Source organism: Dendrobates tinctorius, unplaced genomic scaffold, assembly GCF_039654945.1.
Source record: "Dendrobates tinctorius isolate UK_male_01 unplaced genomic scaffold, ASM3965494v1 ptg000020l, whole genome shotgun sequence".
Taxonomy (NCBI): domain Eukaryota; kingdom Metazoa; phylum Chordata; class Amphibia; order Anura; family Dendrobatidae; genus Dendrobates; species Dendrobates tinctorius.
Window position 1 is genome coordinate 39732526 of NW_027361688.1, and position 8759 is coordinate 39741284.

The following is an 8759-nucleotide window of genomic DNA, read 5'->3' on the forward strand; positions in this document are numbered from 1 at the left end:
ACTCGGCTTTTTGGCTCAAAAAGCGGCTCTTCTTGCAAAAATTGCTCCTTTCCCCACTTTTATCACTCCAGTTTCTTAACTATAAAGCCCTGGCCTCATTACACAGCTGTACAGGGGTCTAGTGAAGGCTTTTTAGCCATTTTCTCAGAGTGTAAGCTCCTGGGATCAGGCCCTCACTCCTGTCCGTAGTGCTGATTTGTGTTATCCTCTAATATCTGAGATTTGTCCATGTGTTCTACATTAGTCAGTGCGGTGACATCTGCCGGCACTGATTATTCTAAGGCTATGTGCACACGTTGCGGATTTGCCGCTGATCCACAAGTGATTTACAGTACAATGTTATTCTATGGGGGAAAAAACCGCTGTGCACATGCTGCGGAAAAATCCAAGCGGAAACGCAGCGGTTTATTTTCCGCAGCATGTCAATACTTTGTGCAGATTCCGCAGCGTTTTTACACCTATTCCATTATAGGAATCCGCAGGTGTAAAAACGCAGGAAAAATCCGCACAAAATCCACAATAAATCTGCATAAAACCCGCACGGATTTAGACCTGCGGATTCTGCCAAGAGATGCAGATTCCGCACAGAAAATTCCACACAGCAATCCGCAACATGTGCACATACCCTTATAAGTAAATTCTTGGAGACATGTTCCAGGTGCTTACAGAGTAACTCTGATATCTGCACCATAAATGGCACCCCTTACCTACCAATCCTGGTATGCATTGTACCCCTCACCCCCAATCCTGGTATGCGTGGTCCCCTCACCCCCCAAACCTGGTATGCATGGTCCCCTCACCCCCCCCCCAATCCTGGTATGCATGGTCACCTCACCCCCCCAATCCTGGTATGCATGGTCACCTCACCCCCCCAATCCTGGTATGCATGGTCCTCTCACCCCCCAATCCTGGTATGCATGGTACCCCTCACCCCCAATCCTGGTATGCGTGGTCCCCTCACCCCCCAATCCTGGTATGCATGGTACCCCTCACCCCCAATCCTGGTATGCATGGTCACCTCACCCCCCCCAATCCTGGTATGCATGGTCACCTCACCCCCCCAATCCTGGTATGCATGGTCACCTCACCCCCCCAATCATGGTATGCATGGTCCTCTCACCCCCCAATCCTGGTATGCATGGTCCCCCCTCATCCCTATCGTAGGATGTATGGTCCCCTCATCCCCAATCCTTGTATACATGGCACCCCTTACCTACCAATTCTGGTATGCATAGTACCCCTCACCCCCCTATCCTGGTATGCATGGTACCCCTCATCTCCCATTCCTGGTATGCATGGTCCTCTCATCCCCAATCCTGGTATGCATGGTACCCCTCACCCCCCAATCATGGTATGCATAGTCCCTTCACCCCCCAATCCTGGTATGCATGGTCCCCCCTCATCCCTATCGTAGGATGTATGGTCCCCTCACCCCCCTATCCTGGTATGCATGGCCCTCTCATCCCTATTCTGGTATATATGGTCCCCTCACCCCCCCCAATCATGGTATGCATGGCACCCCATTCCGCATCCTGGAATGCATGGCCCCCTCTCCCCCCAATCCTGGTATGCATGGTCCTCTAACCCCCCCTATCCTGGTATGCATGGCGCCACAACCCGCCCTCTACTGACTTCACGGTGAATACCCGATCGGTAATCTTTTGTGCGGGGATGACAGGAGAGGGCGGGTTGTTGGGCCGGAATTGGCGCCTGCACATTCCTCTCTTTCTGGCGCCATTTTGTAGCCAGAAAGCGCGGACTGCGCATGCGCCGATTTCGGCCCAACAACCCGCCCTCTCCTGTCATCACCGCCAGACGCAAGACCCCGCGGCAACACCGAATCGGTAAGGTGTTGTGCCTGAGATCGCGGTATGCATTCAGTGCTTACGCATACCGCGATCTCCTGGGGGGGAATGTGTCTACCGTGATCTCGTGGGGGGTGCGCCACTCTGTCTGCGTCGCACTTGTGCAGTCTATAAAGGCTTCGGACAGAATGATGCTTAGAGCGTTATATTATACACTAGCTATGAACTCGTTCTACGCCCAGGTGGCGAGCATTTTTATTGGCATATGGTCTCCCATCCTGGTATGTGCTGCCACCCTCCTATCCTGGTATGCATGGCACCCCTCATTCCTATCCTGGTATGCATGGTACCCTCACCTCCCCAATCCTGGTATGCATGGCACCCTATTCTTCATCCTGGTATGCATGGTACTCCCTCATCCCTATCCTGGTATGCATGGTCCCCTCACCCCCTATCCTGTTATGTATGGTCCCCTCACCCCCTATCCTGGTATGCATGGCCCCCCTCACCCATTATCCTGGAATGCATGGTACCCCTCATCCCCCAATAATGGTATGCATGGTCCTCTCACCCCCCAATCCTGGTATGCAAGGTACTCCCTCATCCCTATCCTGGTATGCATGGTCCCCTCACCCCCTATCTTGGCATGCATGGTGCCCTCACCCCCCAATCCTGGTATGCATGGTCCTCTCACCCCCTATCCTGGTACTCCCTCATCCCCCGATCCAGGTCTGAGGAGTGTGGGATTGTGTGGCCGTAATTGGCACCCGATTTCGGCGCCACAACGCGCCGTCTCCTGACTTCACGGCGAATACCCCAGTATTCTTTTGTGCCTGCTGTGATGAAAGGATAGGGCGTGTTGTTGCTCCGGAATCGGTGCCTGCGCATTCCTCTCTTTCCGGCGCCATTGTCTTGAAGACACACTACAGTGTGTCTTCCCCAAAATGGCGCCGGAAAGCGCGGACTGCGCATGCGCTGCTTCCGGAGCAACATCCCGCCCTCTCCTGTCATCACAGCAAGACGCAAGACCCCGTGGCCACACCGAATTGGTAAGGTGTCGTGCCGGCGGGGGGCTGCGTCTACCGCGATCTCCGTGGGGGGTGCGTCTTCCGCGATCTCCTGGGGGGGTGTGTCACTCTGTCTGGAGCCAGACTGCGCAGGTGCGTCGCATTTGCACAGTCTATAAAGGCTTCGGACAGAGTGACGCTTAGGCCTAGATCACACTTCCGTTTTTTAAAATCCGTCAAAATCTGTCGTTTTCCGTTAAAAAATGGATCCGCCATTTTTTTGGCGGATCGTTTTTTTTGTCCCATAGACCTCCATTAGCGGGTACCGCGGATCCGTTAAAAAATGGATCCGTTTGCGGCAAAACGGAAACGGATCCGTTTTTTCACACTTTGGCGGATCCATGCGGACACCAAAAAACGAATGTGTGAAACAGGCCTTAGCCCGTTGTATTATAGATATACCCTGGATCTGTCCACAGAGTTTCTCTGCCTCAGATTTATATTATTACTTTCCCACTGTAGAGCAGCAGGAACTACAGAAAATAATGAGGGATAAGATGGCTGTCAGTGCCTGACCTCAGTGCCTCTGCTCTGCTCATCCTGCAGCTGCCGGACATCCACTGTTATGTCAGTGACAGTCTGTGTGACTGCACTTTGTGATCTGTCACAGATCATGTGTGTGCACTCACTGCACTGAGCAGCCAATCACAGTACAGCTATGTGTCATGTGGGAGGAGCCCAGTCACAAGTCAAAGCCTTGCCAGTCACTCCCCACTTGTGCTCACTGCTCTAAGGCCGGGGTCACACTGGCGAGGAATACGGCCGAGTGAGAGGCGCTAAAAGCACGCATTACACACGGACCAATGATTCTCTATGGGGTCCCTCGCACCAGCCGTATATTTCTCATCCATATTCTACGCTCTGTGCCAATCGCAGCATGTTGCGATTGTCAGCGTACTACAGCCGTAGTACGCCAATGCAAGTCTATGGGTGCGCAAAAAATACGGATTACACACGGACCAGACGTGTGACCTGCGAGCAATACGCAGGTCTTTTGGCTGGTGACAGGAAATGGCCCAATCCACCATCAGGAAGCCTAGACATGCAAATGAGCTCAAAAAGCGCTCCAGACATCCAGGAAGTACGCCTCCACGGAGTACAGCAGCATCATGGCATCCACTTACATAAATGTGGAGATGTTAATAGTCCTGGTGCAGGAGCGTCTCGAAATCTGGGACCAACGCGATGTCAATTATTCCAACCGGGCAAGAAAGGAGGCGTCATGGAGGCGCATCTGTCGCCAGATGTGCCATGACTTTGGTGATGGACCACGTGAGGAGCAGCATAAAATTCGTAAGTACAAGCCAAAACATGAGTAACCTTAGCGCACAACAAAAAAGGAATCTAGAATCAGCACCCCCCTTCCTGTGCATGTACTTTTTTCCTCATGAGGCCGTTACATTTGGATGTGACACGTGGATTCACACAGCCATAATTTGGGTTTAGGCCACAAGCTCCTCATCCTCCTAGACAAACCAATTATTAAGTGTAGCTAAAGAGACCCTGTGTATCTGCCCAATTAGAGATGCCACCATGGGTAGAAAGCACACCCCAGAAGGCCCCATGCCTAGACTACTGGTAGCAAATGTGACCTATCAAATATGTGAATTTGACAATATTTCCTGTCACATTGCAGTGGAAGATGTGATGAGACGCTGGCGAAGCATCCGGGACCAATACCGCCGGGAACGCCAGCAGCGGTCCAGGAGTGGGGATGCGGGATACATAAAACGAAAATATATCTATTACGACCGCCTCTCCTTCCTCGCCCCAATTCTGGATCTGAGACCGTAAGTAGATACCTCACACCACATTACACAGATACTTTACAGGGCCAAAAATATTGATGTATTTTTGCCTCTGTTCTATTTCATAACAGAACTCAATCCAATCTTACGGATCGATGAACGGGCTCAGAGACAGAGCCCATAATTGATCCTGTAGGGGATGAGGTGGCTGGCCCATCTTCTCCCCCTACAAGAAGCATGGCAGAAGATGAGTCATCACAGGAGAACCCATTGGCTGCCCAACAAACCACACCACCAGGACGGTCTGCTGCTGCCCCATCACCCATCCTGGAAGAGCCGGGCAACTTGAGCAGCAGCCCAACTGGCCAGATCAGGGGATCCCCACAGGCTGCTGTTACATCCCGGTGAGGCCGAAGAAAGCACCAGGTCGCTGTTCAAGAGAGCAGGACCAATGTGGACACAGGGGTGCTAAATTATTTATCTAGAGTCACTACAAATGATGGGGAGGAGGCCTATTCACGTAGCCTGACCCTTTATCTCCGTGCCCTTTCCCGTCAGGTCAGGCTCCGTATTAGGGGATGTTTTCAGATCCTGCTTGATGCAAGCACCCCCCCCAATACCCCATATGAGCTTTTCGAACATTTGGAGAGGTGGCAGCTGTCATGTCGGACGCTATTCACACCACAGCGTCCGGCAGGCAGAGGTAGTTCCACCTCCGTCCACTATAGCCTCAGTGGCGCCGGCTTGATTTTCTCAGGCTATCTGGGGTTAATCTAGCTGGAGATCAGCTGGGATGTTTGGTCACGCCCACAGTCTTTAAATAGTCTGCTGGCCTATGGGCGTGGACGATTATAGCTTGTGTTTCCTACCAAGTGGTTCCGGTCTGGAGTGGAGGTGTTGGAGAGAGAGAGATTCATATCTGGTGTCGTATGATCCGTTGCTACCTTTTCGCCTTCCTATATTTGGGCTTTGTTTTGCCCGGTTCACATTACTGTATAGTCCTGTGTGTATGCGGCACGGTGCAGTTTAAGTTCTCCCTGTCTGTCATTACTGTGTGGGGCTTTGGTGGTTTGTCTCCTCACTGGGTGGAGGGTGGAGGGTTAAGCTTAGGGCTGAGCAGGAGATAAGGAAAGGTTGGAGGCTCAGGCATTTGCACCATCAGCAAAAACCCTGGGTTGAAGGGCAGACAGGGTTTCCCCTAGTTAAAGGGACACCACAGGGGCCCCGGGTATTTCAGCCTTAGTTGACCTAAGCCCCGCGTGACATTATAATCGGCCTACATTTTTCAGGAGTCCATGGATCCCATGGATTCCATAACCCGCCAGTTGGCGGCGCTGTCCTTACAGGTCTCCGAGTTGAAAGGGGCAGTTCAGCAGCAGGGCCTGGTTGTAGCTAATGTGCAAGCGGCTTCTGCAGGTATCGGTGCAGAGCCGAAGATCCCGCTGCCTGAACGATTCTCAGGGGAACGCAGCAAATTTGTCATATTTCTGGAGGCCTGCAAGTTATACTTCCGCATGCGCCCTGTCTCCTCAGGTAATGAGGCTCAGCGGGTGGGTCTGGTGTTATCATTACTGAGTGGTGACCCCCAAGCATGGGCATTTTCCTTACCAGCTGACTCTGCTACATTTCATTCTGTCGATAATGTTTTTTCTGCACTCGGGCTCATTTATGATGATCCTGACAGATTGGCTCTAGCGGAATCTAAAATCCGCGCCCTCCGCCAGGGGGAACGTATGGCGGAAGACTATTGTTCAGAATTTCGCCGTTGGGTAGTAGACACACAGTGGAACGACCCAGCGCTGCGGAGCCAGTTTATTCATGGGGTTTCAGGGAACGTTAAACAGGCCCTCGTGATGTATGAGACTCCTGCATCGTTGGAGTCTGCCATGAGTTTGGTTATACGTATTGATCGCCGTTTGCGTCAGGGGGCACAGGAGATGCTACCCCTGGGGGAAAGCAGAGGTGCAAGTGTGGTTGCTGCAGGTGAGCCCACTGAACCTATGCAAATTGCGGGGGTGTCACAGGTTAAGCGTCGCGTTCCTGGGTTCAGGAAGCCCGGAGCATGTTTTTACTGTGGTAAAAGAAATCATTATGTTAACGCTTGTCCTGTACTACCGAAGAAAGTCGCACCGGCGGAAAACTGTTAAGCTCAGAGGGTGTGGAGGAGGCCCAACTGAGCGTATGCATATCCTCCATGATGGTATCTCAATGTATGCTCCCTGCCAAGGTTATTATCGAGGGCAGAGAGCTACCAATATCAGTGTTTGTGGATAGCGGTTCCGCCACCAATCTCATAGATGAGGAGTTTGCACGCACTGCCGGGTTTAAGATCGAAAAACTCTCTCATCCCATTCAGGTGGTTACCATTAATGCCGCTCCCCTCCCACAGGGGGAGATTACTGAGTTTGTGGCTGAGGTGAAACTCCACATTGGGGTCCTACATTCTGAGTGGGTTACATGTAGGGTCCTCCGTAATCTCCCAGCACAAATGGTCCTGGGTTTTCCATGGTTGTCCAGGCACAACCCGGTGATTGATTGGAAAACTCAGGACATAGTCCAATGGAGTGGTTTCTGCCAGGACAATTGCTTGGCCACATGTGTGTCCGCCGTGACGCCCAGCCTTCCGGAAGCTTTGCAGGATTTCGTGGATGTATTCTCTGAGAGGGGTTGCTCGGAACTGCCTCCACATCGAGCCTATGACTGTGTGATTAGGTTAAAACCCGGGGCCAAATTACCTAAGGCCAGGGTGTTTAATATTTCTGGTCCAGAGAGACAAGCTCTGAAAGACTACATCGCGGAGAGTCTGAGCAAAGGACACATCCGGCCTTCGTCCTCGCCTGTAGCAGCGGGGTTTTTCTTCATTAAGAAGAAAGATGGGGGGTTACGCCCGTGTCTGGATTTCCGGGAGTTAAACCAGATTACGATCCGTGATCCCTACCCGATGCCTTTGATCCCTGATTTGTTCAACCAGGTGGTGGGGGCGAAGTGGTTTTCCAAGCTTGACCTCAGGGGGGCGTATAACCTCATAAGGGTCCGTCAGGGGGATGAGTGGAAGACGGCGTTTAACACTCCTGAGGGTCATTTTGAGAGCCTGGTTATGCCATTTGGGTTGACAACCGCGCCTGCTGTTTTCCAACATTTTATTAATTATGTATTTGCTCATGTCCTGGGGAAATTTGTGATTGTATACCTGGATGATATCCTCATTTATTCGAGCGACCGGGACACTCATTTAGAGCATGTCAGGCAGGTGTTACAGTTGCTCCGGGAGAATAAGCTCTATGCTAAGCTGGAAAAATGCTTATTTTTTGTCCAGGAGTTGCCTTTTTTGGGACATATTGTGTCCGCCGCAGGGTTTAAAATGGACACCGCGAAGGTGCAAGCGGTGCTGCAATGGGAAAGGCCTGATAATCTGAAAGCGCTCCAGCGGTTCCTTGGGTTTGCTAATTATTATAGGAAATTTATAAAACACTTTTCTACTAAAGCCAAACCGCTCACGGACATGACAAAAAAAGGTATCGATCTGGCTAGCTGGGCTGAGGTGGCGATACATGCATTTGAGCGTCTGAAGAACAGTTTTGCTTCAGCCCCCATTCTGGTGCAACCGGACGTGTCTAAACCTTTTGTGGTGGAGGTTGATGCGTCTGAGGTGGGAGTGGGGGCAGTACTGTCACAGGGCTCGTCTTTGAGCGATTTGCATCCATGCGCCTACTTCTCCAAGAAGCTGTCGCCTGCCGAACGGAATTACGATATTGGCAACAGGGAGATGTTGGCCATCAAATTGGCTTTTGAGGAATGGCGACACTTCTTGGAGGGGGCGGCTCACCAGGTCACAGTCATCACCGACCATAAGAACCTGCTCTATCTGGAGTCGGCCAAGCGTCTGTCTCCTAGGCAGGCTCGCTGGGCATTGTTTTTTACACGTTTCAATTTTCTGGTGACTTACCGTCCCGGGGCTAAAAACACCAAGGCGGATGCCTTGTCCAGGTGTTTTCCGGGGGGGGGAGAACCTCGGGAAGAGCTGGTACCCATCCTCCAGGAAGGTGTAGTGGTTTCGGCTCTCACGACTGAGGTAGAGGCGGAGATTGCCGAGGCCCAGGAGGAGGTACCACCAGGACTTCCCGCTAACAAGTCATTCG